Genomic DNA, 19161 nt, shown 5'->3' with positions numbered 1-19161 from the left:
GTTTTTACCTTCTCCACCTTGTGTTTGATTTCTATCCTATGTGAAGCGAGGGACCCTTTTGGCTGGTCCTGTGGGACCCCCTCTCTGGGTCCTCAGATCCAGCCTGCCTGTATCGCTTTCAAAGAAAACTAGTGTTAATCAAATATCAAAGTCACCTGTATGTATACACGCTCTCACATGCATGAGAGAGAGTACACTCATATATTTATATTGACTGCAATAACAAAATAATCATTGCTTTTATTAGACACACAGGATGAGTGATACGATATGTTTCTGTAGAATTTGAGAGGTACTGTGTTTGTTTAAATTTCAATTTTAACATTTTTTACTTGTTGGAGGTTCTACAGATGTACAAGGAAGCTAATTTTTAATGCATGGCTTAAATCACAGAAGTTAACTTTTCTTTTTTTTCAATGTTTATTTTATATTTTCTTCTTGAGAGAGAGAGAGTGAGTGTGCAAGTGAGGGAGGGGCAGAGAAAGAGGTAGACAGAGGATCCAAGGCGGCCTCCACGCTGACAGCAGAGAGTAGATGTGGGGCTCGAACTCACACACCGTGAGATCATGACCCAAGCTCAAGTCAGACACTTCACCGTCTGAGCCACCCAGGCGCCCTAGAAAGTTAACTTTCCAAGAACCACACAAGGCCACAATTTTCATAAATAGTCTGGATTTTCTCAAAACGGGGTGGCGGGAGAGGCGGCAAGGACTAGGAAGTATTCTGTGGCAAGGCACATCACCACAGACTGAGCTCCTAGAGCGAGATGGGTAAACTGGTCTGGCAGGTGGGAAGGTAAGGGGTTTCAGTCATGGGAAAAACAAAAGGTGGCCAATGCACCACAGAGGAATGTAGAGCCCTCCTCCTTAATCCTAGCTGAATCCTGCCGCGTACCACCTGCTGTTATGTATAAACTCCCAGAACAATTGACTACCTGCATATGGGAAACATTACTGAATCAGACACAAAATCCCACCATCGTGATAAACCACACAGAGTATTCTTATGGGAGCTTAGTCTGCACTGAGAGATAATGAGGTAGGTAAAAAGGACTTTTTCTCCTGTTAGACTCCCAGCAAAAGGCATTTGTGTCATAACCAAATTCTAAAGCACTTCATGTTCTAAAGAATTAACAAGGCAAAATTTCTTTAATTTTTTTTTTAATTTTTTTTCAACATTTATTTATTTTTGGGACAGAGAGAGACAGAGCATGAACGGGGGAGGGGCAGAGAGAGAGGGAGACACAGAATCGGAAACAGGCTCCAGGCTCTGAGCCATCAGCCCAGAGCCCGACGCGGGGCTCGAACTCACGCACCGCGAGATCGTGACCTGGCTGAAGTCGGACGCTTAACCGACTGCGCCACCCAGGCGCCCCTCTTTAATTTTTTTTAATGTTTATTCAGTTTTGAGAGAGAGACAGAGACAGAGCGTGAGTGGGGGAGGGGCAGAGAGAGGAAGACACAGAATCTAAAGCAGGCTCCAGCCTCTGAGCTGTTAGCACAGAGCCTGACACGGGGTTCAAACTCAGAACCCTGAGATCAAGACCTCAGCCGAAGTCGGACGCTTAATTGACTGAACCACCCAGACACCCCAAAATTTCTTTAAAATAAGTGTCCAACACCTCATTTCAGCTCAGGTCATGATCCCACAGTTTGTGAGTTGGAGCCCCACATTGAGCTCTGCACTGGATTCTCTCTCTTTCCCTCTCTCTCTGCCCCTCCCTTGCTCGTGCTCTGTCTCTCAAAATAAATAAACTTAAAAAAAAGTATTCAAAATAAAAATAAGCTAAAATAAAACAACATAATATAGATCTTTTACACCTAAAAGCTATACAGTTTCAATTGGACCATGTTACTATAAATTCCAAACACAACTTTCAGTGGGAAGAAAGACATTTGTATATATCTACTGAAAAAACAGTTTGTATGTGTGTGTATTTATGAAAAAAAATTAAATTTCAGTTTAATGTTATAGGTCAACTCGAAAATAAAACATTATGTTAAAATAACTTGGGAGGTGAGCTTCCCATAAGTAAGTTGCCATCTGAGGCGTCAACTGAAATAAAGAAACAGAAAAGTATGTTTCCCATTGCAATCTAAACAAATTCAATGTAGTTAGGTGAAAATTAGCAAGAATTAACACAATGCCTACTCAAAATAGCCCTGAAATGTGTTTTTCAGCCTTACTTTTATATTTGCACAGTCAAGTTTCATACATCTTAGAAAGTAGAAATATTTTTATGTGAGAAAAAATACCATTTTTCATAATTCAACTCTTTGACTTCCACATATGCTGTTAATTTGCAGGAATTTTTAATTGTAATATAAAAAATACCTACCTATAACCGCCAGCCAATAAAAATAATCTGCAATTAATATCATAGATGTGGATTTTACTTATCAGTCTATTTGATCTCTCATCTTCTGCCAACTGAGAAAGTAGCCGCACAAAAACAATGTTTTCTGATTGTAATAGAAAGCAATGCATTTTACACTGAGAAAGGATATATCTGCATCATCAAAGAAATACACTTTCACTAGACACTACATAGAAAAAAGCAAATTCAAGAACTACAATATAGTTTTTGAGAAAGCAGTATTGAAATTTACCTCTCCCAGAATTTATTTTACTAACGACTGTTACCAAATGTTATGTGCAATACTGGCTGCAGGGATAATTTGAAAACTTGTACTAAATGATAACCCAATACAATTCATTTAGGAAACACGGCAAATTTTGTGGCATTTTTGCTATTATTTGGAAATATCCAAAGATAATATTTGTTATGCACACATACACACATATATGAGTGATTATGTATAAGTGATTATGTATAGATACATTTATATTCAATTTCATATTCTGTCTCAGAATTTTCAACTCTAAGAAGATATTACACTATAGAATTTGAATTTTGGTCAGCTGTAACACAGACACTTGTCACCTGTTAGCTAAATTGGTATAAGCACCTCATTTCCTTGAGGTCATCTTAGAGTCAAAAGACATAATTACTTGTCATCATGGTAGACCTAGGGAAAATAATCTAATTAGTACTGTAGAAAGAAAGGGCAAAATATTATTCATACTCATAAATATCTGAACTATACAACCTTGAAATTACTGGACAAATAGTAAACAAATGTGTACTAGACAGTTGCCATTGAAAAGCTGCCAAGAATCCTTCTCATATTCCAGAAAATTCAGTATGTTGAAAGATGTAGTCAGCTGTACCTGCCTAAGTATCAATCACCCCTGTGATGTACTCATTCATGTCAAATATATTCTAAAAGTCCCATGTTAGACCACATATTCTCAATTTATCAAGTTATTCACACTGTTTACTTCTGCAATTCATATAGTATTGGACAATCTCTATTTAAAATAAGGCTCTTATGGATGTTAAAAAAAAGACACTGCAAAAGGTTGATATGTATTCATATAGAAGTATACAAAGAACTGTATAGCAACAGATATAAAGAATATACTATGATCCAAACTCATTGTTCACTGATGACGTTAAAATAAATTTGAGAAATCATTCTAAATAGTAAAAGTTCCCAAAATATTACTTTTATTTTAAAGTATGAAATGGAAATGTACATGGTATTTAAATTATAGATTAGGCCATCCTCTGATAGTGTTCACATGCCCCTTGATTCTTGGGTTGGAACATGAGACTACCATCATAGGTCCTGACATACACAGAAAAAGAGAGCCAAACTCACCTTAGGGAGAGGGAAGCCTGTTTGAATATTTGGAAATTCAATTTATGACTTCCAAATTAATAATCCAGCTTTATACAAGGATCTAAAATCTGCATATGACATGGCATTAGGTTTTTAGAGGGTTAGTTATCATTATAAAAGCTTTCTATGGTGATGGTAATAATGAAAACACTTCAAACACCAGGAAACTATGAATTAGAGCATGATTAAGACTATTGTTTTAAAAAGTCCAAAGTTTCTAAGCCATTTCCAATAGTATCATATCTGAAACCGAGAATAATCCAAGTGTGTATCTATGTGTGTATATAATTTTTCCTAAACTCTTGACTTTGTTGTATAGGCAATCTATAAGAAGTATCTCCCAATTTCCTTTTTGAAAAAAGAAAATTTTAATTGCTCTGCAAAGGATGAATTATTTCCATTCATAAATCATTTTCTTCATATGTGATAAATTGTAAAGTTTTAAAAATAATCATCCCTTAAAATTGTTATCAGAAAAAAGCAATAAGGAGCCAAACTTCACTCTTCCATTGGACTCTGGCCAGCAAGTGATTCAGAAAATTGTTGCAACAACAGTTTTTTATCTGATCAAGGCATTTTGTCAAAATAAGAGTAAATTCCCAAACCACATCCAACCTGTTGCTATTGCCAAAGAACTACCTGCACAAATCAGGCATGGAAGCCACTTGGGGTCAGGTCATCTGGAAGAGTTTCCTGATGGAACAGACCTCCTACCCACTCAAAAAATAGTTTAGAGTGCATGTTCCTACATGGGCCCGTATACAAATGTCTGATTGCCCCATGTAATGGCCCAATCACTCCTACTGATTCTTTAACAACTGGAAAGAAGTCCCTGCTGTGTAATGAGATTATGAAGCACATGATAGATTACTGACCTTTTGAATTAGGACAAACAACATGAACTCCCCTTATATTGAAAAGGCTATGTTAAGAGTGTCAGCCATTTGACAAAAATAGTTGAAGTGCAGATGGAAATATCAACATATAAGGCTTCATTCTTCAGTGTTCTAGTGCTAAGACCAAGAACTCACATCTGACTTGAATATTATGAGCACATCTGATAATTTTAATCAATGACCAAATAAAAAAAAAACATTTTCCTATTTGGATTTATACTTCAGTTTTGAAATATATTTGAAAAAAAAAAACAATCAAAATAGCTTTTTAGATTCATTGACTAATCAGCGAGGTGTATTGGGGCCAATGGGTTTTGAACGTAAAGAAACCTCTATTTTTTGAATTCTTGATCCTATTTTAATTGTTTAAAATGTTGCTCTATCAGCATAGCACAGGGGTTTGGAGACAGGCAGGAAGGTGATTTTGACTTGGGGTAACATCTTGGGTCCATCATTTAGTAGCTATGTGAATTCAATCATGGAAGTTTTTCAATCCCTCTGGACATCAACCTCTTCCTCTCTAATATGGGGATAGTGCCAATTCATTGAATTATTGTTCAGATAAAATTAGATAATCTATGTAGAACTCTTAGCACAATGGGTAGTGCATAATACAATGATAAACTCTCAATATGTATTATTTTTTTGTTTATTATTCAAAAATGTTGTTCCTATTATTATTATAAAATGTTTTAATGAGGTAAGCTATTTTTCCTAATGAAAAATATTTCCATAATTAAACTGTTCAGCTTATTAGAAAAAACATAACTTATTCAAACAAGTTTGAATTCAGTTAACTTCATCATGAAGCCATAGAAGACCTCCATTTTTACTTTCATTCTATTACTATTGTTACCCCTCACATGGACCTCCTAAAAAGGGACTGGGATTCCTTTTCATATTGAAGAGATAAGTAATTAGGGGATAATCTTGACACATAAATATGTGCCTATAGAATGTCGATTTTTAAGTTTATTTTTGTGGGGTAATGGATTTGGGTTTGTACACATCTAGCAGTATTCTCCTGTACTGTCTCCCTTTGATCAGCTACTCTGTGAGGTTAAGAATGAAGTTTATGCCTTTGAGACTAAATGAAGATAATTGCCTTGTGTGGAATAGCAGTGGCTAGATTAGCACTATGTCCTAACCAGCTGTGCATTTCAAACCAAAACCTCGTCACCACTTATCCTGAAACCTCACTACACGGACTTATTCTGAGTCTCAGAATCATGTGTTACTTATTAACATTTTATTAATGCTACTCAAATGTGGTTTTCAAAAGAGTCTAAAATCATGAAAACAAATGGATAATTCACATTAAGTCTCTTCACAGTCACTACTGTAAACCGTCAACTGTGAGGACAGTGTTGCCAATTTCTGAATTCTCAAAGTACAAATACAAATTTCTCAGAAAAGAATTTTACAGGTGTACTTTACTTTGCCCCTGTCACTTGTTCTGTACATTGTATTGGGAGAACCATATCCCTTTGGTATAGTGGGGGGGGTAAACTCTACAGGTGAATTCTACTCTAATATCAGATTTATGTTCTCAAATCGTCACATGAAACACAAACAAAACCATTCTGCAGGTAAACCTCAGATGTGAATGTTTTTCATACTTCTGAATCCACAGACTTACGCACGGCTTCTGAAATGAATGGAAGAGGAGCTGCTACATGGTATTTCCTTAATCCTTCTCCTCACCTTTTATCCTTGTGCTACACAGGATAAAACATTGTCATTAGGATAGAGCAGGAACCTTGACTTTCTACACAAGGTGGGAAGCTGACAATCATATTGAAAAAAACATACCAGCTTTATTTCATGAGATTTAGAAGAATTATCACAACCCTGAGTGTGACAAATTTGCCTTAACCCTGTCACAGACACACATCCCCATTACACGCTGTGTGACCCAGCAATGCACAGATGTGTGGCATACAGCCACATCAAAGTTCCAGGACAGAAGAATGACCTATAAGAATACAGCATTATGCTAATCTTCTCTTCATGTTGAGGCAGAACAGAACTGATTCCTATAGGGTACTTAGAAAGTATCTTCACTGGCCATTTAGATATGAGCTTTTGAACAACTTTTCTACACAAATGATATTATGTGATAGATCATACTAAGTCTAAGTTGCAGAGACAATTACAAATATATTTACTACAGTTCATACCAACAACATACACCTATCAAATTCTTAAGTAAACCTACTCTTTTGAATTTGACTGATTCAAGAGGATACCGAAATGACTTACTGTGACAACTATATGGAAAATACTAAACAATCATATGCCAGTTTGATCTGATACAGGTCTGACTGAATGTGAACAAATTAAAGCAGATATTCATGCCAATTTTAACAACACAATAGGATGAATAGATCTACTAGTTCTAATGGCGTCTCTAAACTACCGAATGCAAAATGTCTGTACTTGTTCTAGTTTTTCGCTTCCTGGTTTTCACTCTAAAATACTGGTCTTTATCTCTATTGCCACTCCCCACTTCCACCCCTCACTCCCGTGCAATGATTATGAGACAATACTATAAAATAAGAGAGAAAGTCAATCTGCCGTCACACCCCCTGAATTCAGGGCAAACATTTAGAACATCTGAGAAAAGGAATCTTTAGGGATAAGTATTATGTGAAAAGGGAACTAAAATCATGACGCAGAAAATACCAAATTTCCCATCCATAATTTTCATGGTGTTTCAATTTTTTTAAGTTTTTAGTATTTTTTTGTCCAGTTAGAACACCCTCACCTAGACTGGCTCAACTTTCACAGAGAAATATTTATTCTTAAAAATGTTGTTAAAGATCAGCAGTATAATAAATTACTACATTATTACATTAAAATACTTATAAAAAGATATCACTTACTAATACTTGGTAAAACATTCTAGAATGGCCCACCTTCCATTTTTAAATTCTTCAAACTTCCCAAATCAACACAGATCCTGACACTTATTTCTGTTTCCATAGTTTTACTTCTAATATGCCCCCCTTGCTTTTTTTTTTAAACCGTGAGTGTTCTCTGAAGTACCAGTGGCTACAATTGTTCTTATGGATAAAAAGTTCAAGGCAGCCAGAGGTAAAATAATTGACCCTAAGTCACTCTGCCTGCCAGTGAAGATGAACAAAGACCATACGCAGAAACCTGTGGACAGACCAGGAAGTGGAAAGGAAGGGAAAGTCATGAATTTCATGTTCAAGGATCTGAAAATTCAACAGGATTTAGTCACTCAGAACAAACTCAAAAGTATGCCAATACATAAAATGGGCCAACATATAACAGATATAATGATAACCAAATGAGAAAAACCATTTTTAGCTAACATGTAAGTGTAAAGTCTTGGGAGTTCCTATGTAAGTTTCTAGACAACTATAGTCCTAGGGTAACCATAGCAGTTTCTCTAAAGGCAGAGGTTGATTATTTGGGTAATTAAAAAGAATAATATAGCAGTAGACTGAAATGCCTTATTAATTTGGAGTCTTATTTATTGGAATTTACTATTGACAAAAGGAATAATTTATAAACATGAATATATATGGGGGAAGTCTTCAGAGATAAGATCAGTGATTAAAGAAATATGCACTATAAGAGAAGGGCACAGGATAAGTCTCCCAAACAAGATGAATTCTAAAATGTGAGCCTAGAACTGACCAAGGCTCAGAGCATAAGGACATGTCAAGGAGAATTCACCCAAAAAATGTATGATGATAAACCACAACAAATTTCTCAACAGTTTCCTAATAGTTAATGTGACTTGTGATTACATGGCTGAGGTTGTCCCATCTAGATTGCCTATCTATCCTCATCCTTCATACTCCAGTATTAGCCATAAATCAAGGCCCAGGGCTATTTGCTCACCGCCTTGTGGAGCTTAATAATTTAACAAAATCACACTGATCTCTTGCTCTTCTCCAGAGAATTTATTTTGGGCACTGCACAACATAATACTTACAATCCTTGTTAAATAATACTTATAATATTTCTGAGTTGCTCATTACCTTTTTTTGATAGAAATGTCTACTCCATCAGATTATAAACTCCATGAAGGTATCAACCATCGACTTTCATCCCTGAAATGCCATAACAGTTAATTCAGTGCTATATGCACCTAGCAAACCAATACAAAATTGTTGAGTTAGGGAGGTTTCCTGTGTGTTAGGAGGAAACACTTAAGTTAAACTGAGTTAAACAAGTGGATTCTTGGAAACTAAAGCTCATTAAGCAAACGTTAGAAATCAAGGTCTTTTTCTTAATGAGTACAAACACAAATTAGTGGGTAGAAGATGATAATTGTGAGTTAACAGAAAGACATGAATAAAAACCAGGTTTGATAACTAACTATAAGCTCACCCTCTAGATTAGGTGTATCATTCATGAAAACATATTTCACTCTCTCCCTCTGGCTTTTAAAAATTGACCCTCCAAAACGGGTTGGCAGGTATTAATGAATTTCAAAGAAAAAGAATATCCTATCATATTTATTTGGTCTCAAGTTATAAAACAGTTAATTTTTTTTCTATCAAAAGATGGTCTCATTTGGTAGCAATTCCAACTCGATCTTTTCAAGTGAAAGGAAATGGAGATGTTAAGTTTATTTGTTGTGATGAATCCTGCCAGTGCCCACTGAGATAAAAATAGACAGTGGTTTTGTTTCTGCTACCAACAGGAATTTGAACACATTACAAGCAGGAAAGAAACAAAGCTGTAGGCATATTTATAATTTAGTAAATTATAAATTTACTCTAAATCAGGGCGAGATAGTAACAAATACAGATTTAAAAATCTTAATTCTATTTCAATATGCATTCACTTGTCTCTTTAGAAACTTTATTGAGAAGGAAAAAAAAACCCCACAAACACTTTAGAAAAGAGTACAGTAAACCTTGGGCTGTGAGTAACCTGTTCTGTGAGTGTTTCACAAGATGAGCAAACATTTCTACTAAATTTTGACTTGATAAACGAGCAATGTCTTGCAATACGAGTAGTATGTAATGCTGAATGTCACATGATCACAACCATTTCAATGGTTCTTGAAATTTGCTTTGATATGCAAGTGCTTTGGATTACAAACATGTTTCTGGGACGAATTATGCTTGCAAACCAAGACTTTACTGTATGTGAAAACGAATCTTTCATACAACAATTACTGAGAATATCATACTAACAAAGTTTCTCAGGCAATTAGAATAAAGTTGTGAAAGTAGGATCAACTTTTTATGCTAGCTTAATTTGATACACCTAAACCACAGAAAGACACCTGTTTACTTATGTTATCCCTTTCATTTTTGTGGATTTTTCAAAGTCCAGTACATGTCTGTATAGACTGAAAGAAACAGCTACCCCAACATATCACAAAATGTAATAGGAGCAAAAGGAGAGGAAAGGGGAGGCCTGAATGGAAGAATATTACAAACACCCAGGAAATAAATCACCTTTACATATATTATTCCCAGATTAGAGTCAGCATTTTGGAGAAAGTCACCAACTGGTAGAAGATAGGAAGCAAGACAGGAAGCAAAACTGGGGGAAAAATCTGGAGGACATCTTATAGCAGAAGATGAAGCCATAGATACTCTAGAAGCTTTGCAGGAGACACAGAGATATGGGTTAGCACCTGGTTTCTGGGGGAGAAATGGTTCAAAATATGTCATTTGGTGAATAGTAGGAAAAATGTCTATCATTTCTCCAGCGACATCCCCACATAAAGCCTGAGTCTCCAGTTCCTCATCTACAAAACTGGCGTAATAATACTCACGAGAGTTATTTTGGAGATTAAAAGAGATGGTGTATGTGAAGTAATTCTAGGTCCTAGACATTGAATAAGAGTAAAATAGGGGAGAAATGCTGTCTATTCTCTTGTGTCATTGTTATTGCCATCTAGACTTAAAAGAAATAGATGTAACTGTAAGAGCCAAGTAACAATCTAACACATCTAACTGAAATTAGAGACTCTTCTTTCTAAAATAACTCCACTTCCTGTCTGCTGACCACATTCTAAGGCAATGTTTCTAAACTCTAGTGTACATAAAAAAGAGTTAGAAGCCGGTAAAAAAATCCCCAAAAGTGATTGAGCAAGTCTGAAGTGGGTCCTAAGAATTCTCTTCATTTATCAGGCAACCCAGGGAATTCTGATAGTCGTGATCAGCAGACAGGACTTTACTCTAAAAAGGGTATTTTAGGTTTAATATGTAGCTACTATTTATATACGAAATTATCAGTGAAAGAATCCTATCATGAAGGTACGTAGAAACCTGGAGAGACATAGAAAACCACAGAATACCACGTTGTAAGGGATTCTTCTTTCCAATAAAAAAATTTCCATCACCTCTGACAGATGGTTATCCTAAACACCTTCAGTGACGGGGAATTGCTGTCTTCAGGCAACACGTGCTATTTCGGGTTATAAATTCATGTTAAAAAAAAGGTAAATCATAACTTATTTGGAAGATTGAAGAAATGGGGATATTATTCAGAATGAATTATACATGAAAGCCTTTCTAGACTTGACTGAACTAGGTAAGGCACCAACTAAATTCAAAACTAATTTGCCTGCAAGAAGATTTGAACACCCAAACATTGGCTCTGCTACCTGATTGTACTAGAAAAGCCATACGTTCTGTGGCTGCTGGAAAATTAACCTTTTTTTTCTGTGTCTCTCATTCACATTTCAATGGTGCAACATTTCAATCACACATCTGGTATCACTTTCATCTCCCTATTTAGGCAGTGGCAAGTAAACAGCAATAAAAATATATATAACCAAAAAATTTTGCAATGCTCATGAATATTTTAAAATAATGGTCCAGAACAAAACATTGTAAATGAATATAAAATATGCCGCAAAGCCATTTTATCCTACTACTCGATTGAAAACAGTAGGATTTATATTTTAATCTTTATATAGGTATTCCACCAAATGAGTGAATAGTTATTAAGTCATATGGTTGTTTACTTGTTTTAGAAGAACTCACAAAGCCTCATGGTTTCAGATGGCTCTGTCATGTGTGATTGATGCTTGGGCATTTCCATTTTCATTTATGTAAATTATCAGAGGCTCCTACAGCCTTGTCACTGACACAAAATTGGGAAATGTGAGGTGCTGCACACTAACATGGTCTTGAATTATTTTAATCTAATCTGCCAAAATATTGTCTGGAATAAAATATTTATCGAGTTGTCTGGGATTAGAATAGGCTAAACACTCCCCTACAGTGATACAGTATGGGTCTCTGTACTTCCTTTTAGTCCAAGATTCCCGCTGGGAATTAGAGTATTTCCCATTTCCTCTTTTCCACTGAACAACCACTAGAATATCAACCCCAGATCTGTACCTTGGGTAATATTTGTTTGCGTGAAATAACTGGGCCTTAAGTAAACTATTTGCTGAAGTATTACATGAGAAAGATTTCTATGAATACTTTAGCAACAATATCTGATTTATTTTCCTTGAACACTAAAGAGCATCCAATAATAAATCTCTGTCTCTCCAAAAGAATCTTTGTGTTCAAGCTTGAGAAAGAGAAAAGCAGTCACTGGCACCCAGGAGTGAACCGGGTACTATCAACTTGGCCTTTGTGTTTTGCTGAACATAAACAATTTCCCGGAGCATCATCATCAGACCAGGCCACTCTGGGACTAAGACGGAGCAGGGCAAAAACAGCACCAGTCCCTTATCATGTTTGAACACAGACAAAACACGAACATTGTGTCCAAGCCACAAAATACCAGATAGGCCCCTTTCTTACTAAATGAGAGATTGCTGGGAGTTTTTTTTTCTCTTTCTTTCTTTCTTTCTTTCTTGCTTGCTTGCTTGCTTGCTTTCTTGCTTTCCTGCTTGCTTTCTTCCTTTCTCTTCCTTCCTTCCGTCCTTCCTTCCTTCCTTCCCTCCGCTCTTTCTTTTTCTTTCTTTCTTTCTTTCTTTCTTTCTTTCTTTCTTTCTTTCTTTCTTTCTTTCTTTCCCAACTATAGCTTTAGTCTGCATTCTTAGAGCTAAGATTTCTTGGGATAAACAATCATAGAACTGTCCCTGCTTTCTGACAGCACTCAATCCAGAGTGAGCTCCCACTTTCTTGGACCCTCCCCCAAATCACTCATCCAAAGCCCAAATCCTAGGAGTCCTTGCTAACTCAGCTCCTCACAATGTACATCCTCCCTCACTGCAATGAGTTGTAACCCCCACACATTCAATCACAGGTGTGTTCTTTTTTATTTTTATTTTTTAATTAAAAAAAATTTTTTTCTTTACATTTACTTATTTTTGAGAGGCAGAGACAGAGCACAGGTTGGGGAGGGGCAGAGAGAGGAGACACAGAATCTGAAGCAGGCTCCAGGCTCTGAGCTGTCAGCACAGAGCCCAACACCGGGCTCAAACTCACGAACCGTGAGATCATGACCTGAGCTGAAGTCGGACGCTTAACCGACTGAGCCACCCAGGCGCCCCTAATTTTTTTTTAATGTTTACTTATTTTTGAGATCTCTCTCTCCACCAGGGGAGGGGCAGAGAGAGAGAGGGAGACACAGAATCCGAAGCAGGCTCCAGGCTCTGAGCTGTCAGCACAGAGCCAGACACAGGGCTCAAACCCACGAACCATGAGATCATGACCTGAACTGAAGTCGGGTGCTCAACCGACTGAGCCACCCAGGCGCCCCCAATCACAGGTGTGTTCTTAGTGGTCTTTGCATGGAGGGCAATGAGATGCTCAATTATTAAAAACAGAATAGAATTTTTTTTTTCTTTACTAAAGGTAGGATCATTTCTATTTTCAAGGTACTCACTAAAACTCTAATATAAAATAAATTCCTTTGCTTATTTTTCCACATTGTGGGTTTTGTGGCAAAAGACCCTTTCATTCTGTCCCCGAGAAGAACCACTTTTATGAGATGTGGAATAAACAAGTGTATTACGGCTCATCTGTTAAATATTTACTAGAGGAAGAGGCATGTTTTCAAGGAATATGATTCATCCTATTGGATCAGCACCCGGGCCACAGTGAGCTTGGTGGTCCACAGTCCTGGATGCTCACACAGAATCCTACCAGGCATTCAATGTGAACCTCTAGTAAAAAAACAGACAATTGGATTGAAGTGATATGACACTGACTTTGCTCCAGTTCTTGCTTTGCTCAGATTTTATCCTTATTAGGGGTGCTTATCTCTTGATTATTATTTCCTCATCAAAGCACATTTAATGGTCTAGTTTCTAAATACGAAAATTTAAGTCACCTGCTATGAAAAAAGACGTGAAGCAGTAATCTAAAGACCTGAGGTACATTTATGTGGATCTCAATAATTTGTATGAGATCACAAGTTTTCAATTATAGTATATAACTTCTGGCCTTTTGAGAAATGAATACTAGCCTTTGCGAAGTACCAATATTATATTCTGCCTCTCTTAAAAATATAAACAGACTTGGCTTCTATAGGGCTTATTCTCATAAGTAATTTCCATTCAAGGGAATTGTAACAACACCTAAAAGTCATTGCCATGAACTATATATTAAATACTGCCCAAAGAATTTGATGCCCATTATTTCTAATCCTCACAAAATACCAATAGGTGTATAGAATCATTCACCTTGTAGATGAGAACCTAAGTCAGAGAAATTAAACGATATGCTGCAAACACACTATATTCAGAGATAGAGCTAAGATTCAAACCCATTTATGTCTGATTTGACAAACTAAAGGTTGGTTACTTGTGCATGCATGTGTGTGGATGTTTTCCTATTAGGTGCAATTACTCCTAACCCTCAATATTCACTGTGTTTTCATAGCTCATTTAATATATGCTTCTGAATGTATGTAAAAATACACACACATACGCAAAGCTTACAATCAATTGCTATCATTTTGAATACAAGTTTGAAAAGACTTTATTCCTAAATAAACATATTTGAGAAAATAGAGCTGAAAAAACATTATAGCTCTCACATATGATGATTTCATCTTCTCTGCCACCTCAAATACTTTAAGATGGCTTTGGCCATGTGAATTTAGTATCAACCCTCGGAGCTTATAAAATCTTCGTGATTCAGATTCTCCACCCCTTTAGTAGTTCTGAGTATAACGTTTCCAATGCAGCACAGGGACTTCAGAGAGAAATTAAGACGAATTTGAAATGATACTGTGAATTCAAACAAAAATTCCTTCTTTCTTTTTCCCTATCACTTGCTCTCTTTTTCTTTTCTATTTGTTTTTTCTCTTTTTAAAGGTTAACCAATTAATTAGCTAACACTCTGCAAAAATGCCATCGAGGGCTGGAGGATCCAGAATCCTTAGGTACAAAAGGATTTTCTGCCAATGTTCCTGCCTACCCTGAATTATCCTTTGCCTTTATCAGACTGCATCACTATCTTTACACTATTATTTTTTTTAAACTCATATGTGGGCATGCTTATCTTTATCAAATTACGCGGCACCATACAAATTTACTAACCCCTATTTGCTAATACAATGATCTTTTAAATATCAGAGGTTTGCTTCAAATCATTTCTAATTCTTTAGATTATGAGACATTTAGTACCAGAGACCTATAATTTTGAAGTGCAATGCAATTTCAAAATTGTCAAAATGAAAAACATTCATTTGTTCATGGTAATTTTTTCAACCTGCTCATTCAAAATGCAAACCGTCTAACGTCGGAATGCATTTACATTAGAATCATGTTACATTCTGCCCGTCTTACTGCCTCAAGAAATAAACGGATTTTAGGAGAATTTATTTAAAAGACATCTCTGTCAGAGGTGGGGCTCACATGGCTCTGTGAGGCTGCAACAGTTTACCAGAAGGAGTCAGGCCATAAAGAAAGAAGTGCTAGCATTGGGTGGGGCTGAATAGTTTGCATCTTTTCCCACTGTTTCTCACTGGTATCGTTTCCATGAAAATCAAGGGTGTGGGAATGTATGCCAGGCTAAAAAAACCTACACACGGCTTTGTGCGCCCAACACCCCCCACCCATAATATCTTTAGCTATTTATCTTAATCAATGAAAGAGGCATCACACTATAATGTCTGAGAAAACTGTAGAGGAGCTAAGCAAACCAAAGAAATACCATGCTGGGGATCATATTTCTCCTGTCACAACAGTCTTTTCTCCTCAGGAAGAATACACTTAGCACGGAACCAAAAGGCATTTGCTGTCTAGCTGTCTCAAGATCATCCCCGAGCAAACATCTGGCCACAATCTTCGTTTTGCTTCACAATCCACCTTGCTTAACATTTCCTTTTAAACTCACCCATTCTAAAAATAAAATGACTCTCTCTATACCCAGTTCACACCAGAAGCATCCATCGGTGGCCACAATCCTCAACAATCCACATACAGAACACACCTTATCTCTGCTCACTTCACCGTGCTCTAGTCAATGAATCCATTATGAACCCGGGTTCCTTTCCTATTCTCAGAAAGCAGCAGTGTGCACCTGCCTCTTTAAAAAGCAATGTTTGGCACTGCTACAGTCTACAGTCACTCGTAAGGCTCTACGGGTTCCATAATCTCACTGAGATTACACACTAACACATACACACACATATCGAGATACAGACATTCTTAATTCTGCCAATTTACCTTTTTGGGTCTTTTTCTTCTCTGACTACTGCCATTGAACTTCTCTCCGCTGTCGCTTTTCTGAGCTGCATCTTCGTTCATCATTTTGAACAGTTTGGAAAGAAAATAGCTCTGCCATTAAACCCTGCTGCCTGCACAGACCACTAGCGAGTATGCACTTACTGGAGGAAAGCAGGAGGAGGAGGAGGGGTGGGGAAGGGGCGCGCGCTGGGAGGGTAAGGACGGTGACGTTGCCATGGCAGCAGCTGCCACAACTGTTTATCTGACTGCATTGTTAAATCTGATTCAACCAATTACCATCGGGACCGGTTACAATGCAGAAAGCCTGGAAAAAAGAATACCAGGGACTCGGATGATGTGGGGACACTGCTGGTTGGTTCTTGACACACCTTCAATTCGATCAGCTCTCAACCCACACACAAAACCTGCACTTAATTTTCTTCCTACAGGTACTTCAACACAGAACAGACACAATGCATAATAAGAAAACTATAACAATCTTGATGTCTCTGAAACTGAGGAGATACATTTCAGCCAGGGAAGAGGCTACTCAAGGGAAAGGATTAGCTGTTAATATCCTAAAGTGCATGTAGGAAAGTTACAGTTTTAAGATGTTATTCACTTGGTTTCAAATGATAATCTTTCAAAACTCAGCTTAAGAATGACTTTTGTCATGGAGACTTGAAAACAGGTTCCCCATCAAGCAGGTAACACAGACCACTCCCGCCCCTGTGCCTCCTCTTTCCACTGTACCCTTCTGACAAGGCACCTGTAACATATCGCACAACTGTATGTTTACCCAACAGAAGCGTCTTAAGGCCAGGAAAAGTGTGTGTGTGTGTGTGTGCGTGTGTGTGTGTGTGTGTGTGTGTGTACATGCATGCTTGGGTTGGAGGGAGATCACTGCATTTCCCAGAACCAAGCATGATATATTGAAGGCAGTTAGTCAAGGTTTGTCAATTTATATGTAAGACACTGGGTAATAGAAATACAAGAAAATTCATGCAGTTAAAACATTTTATAAGTAATCTTAACCTAATTCTCCTTATTGACTGACAAAACACAATCCCAGCTTTTAAGGAAATTATATATATAAAGTTCCAGAATTATTCTTGATAAGAAGAAAACAGGGTTGGTTTTTATCACAAGAAACCCAATTTCATCTTTTGGATCAAGGTGGCCATATCTGTATATTTGAACATATTAAATTGTGGATGCAACCAGTATTTTATACTAATACATATGCTAAACATTCATCCCTATTCCTAGAAAACAAACTCAAAGTATAATACACAGAATACTTAAATGTAAAAATAAAGTAAGGATCAAATCAGTGAGATAATGTATTTAAATACACTTTGAAAACTGAAGGTGCCTATGTCAATGTGTTATTGTCGTTGTTGATCCTACCATTATTTTTACAAATACAGGTAATTTTCAACTTAGAAAAATTGACCTTAAAAAATGTTTCTAACATGAAAAGGGCTACCAAAATTGGGAACTCATCTTTATAATAGACATGAGAAGAAAAACTCACCTTCCGTCCAGACTGCTCCTGGGATTAATCTTCCTCTCTGGCTTACCACCCTAAAGACATTTGTCACATCTTCATCTCGAGTCAACTGAGTCTTGCTGCCCCTTACTCTCTCCACCCTCCTTCCTCTTGAGCAGATACACCCACCACCAATGGTGTCTTGGATCCCACAGCCAGGCAGGGGCACTGGGCCTCTTTTTTATGAAACAAAATCCTACAGGGACTTGTACAAAAACCTCGGGAACTCAATTCCCACTGTTGTCAGAGCCCTGCCAGAAATCCCCCATGGTATCCTAATCCTCTGCTAGCCCTTCAGCTATTCCACTTATTCCCTCACCCATCCCCACTGGGGCCCCCTTACTCAAGCTTTCTCAGGAGCACCCCCAGCCTGGAAACTGGATTCATCTAAACAATAAATATCTATTGAACATTTACCATGTACCAGGAACTGAGCACTAGGGATAGACTGTCCTAACCCCTGGGGGTATAATGGTCAACAAAACTGGCAACATTTCCACTATCATGGCGCTTATCTTCTTACAGGGGAACTAAGACACTGGTAAGTGGTAAGTGCTACTGGGAAAAAAGTTTAGGATAAGGAGTGATGGGAGACAGGTGCTACTTTAGGTACGGTGTCAAGGAATGCTCTTTAAAAACACGAATGAACTCAGGGACTAAGTCAAGCAATTACCTGGAGTAAAAACACTCTAGCCAAGAAGAACAGCCCTCCAAAGTTCTGAAATGGGAATTTCTTGGCACATATTTTGGGGAAAAAGTGATATCACCAAAAGGGGAAAAGAAGGAAAAAGGAAAACTTTTCTAGCAACTGGATCAATAGAAGAGATGTGTTACTAACACCCTTTACTCTCCAGTGACATCAAGATGTGTTTTTTAATCAATGGGTTTGGTGGACCAAATAGGAGCCCAATCACTGTAACGTAAACTGAAAATAAATGTACTTCACATTTCAATACTTCATGAATTAGAAACTTCTGATTAAGATGAGACAGGCTCTTATAACAGTGTCTTCTCTGCCAACACCCAAATATATATACATGGCTTTAAATAGTCAGGTACAGGGTCGCCTGTGTGGCTCAGTCGGTTAAGCGTCCGACTTCGGCTCAGGTCATGATCTCACAGTTCGTGGGCTCGAGCCCCGTGTTGGGCTCTGGGCTGACAGCTGGGAGCCTGGAGCCTGCTTCACATTCTATGTCTCCCTCTCTCTTTCTGCCCCTCCCCTGCTCACACTCTGTCTCTCAAAAATGAATAAATGTTAAAAAAATTTCTTTAAATAGTCAGGTACAGGCCTCCAATTTTGACAATGAGTTATAACCTTCTGGATGCTCGGATGCTGTTCTGAAATATCATGTAGGCTCTTAGGCAATATATTTCTACTACAGA

Source organism: Lynx rufus, unplaced genomic scaffold (assembly GCF_022079265.1).
Source record: "Lynx rufus isolate CCGP_SWC_20201006 ecotype Redwood Valley unplaced genomic scaffold, mLynRuf1.p SCAF_3, whole genome shotgun sequence".
NCBI classification, from domain to species: domain Eukaryota; kingdom Metazoa; phylum Chordata; class Mammalia; order Carnivora; family Felidae; genus Lynx; species Lynx rufus.
This window is presented reverse-complemented; position numbering follows the sequence as displayed.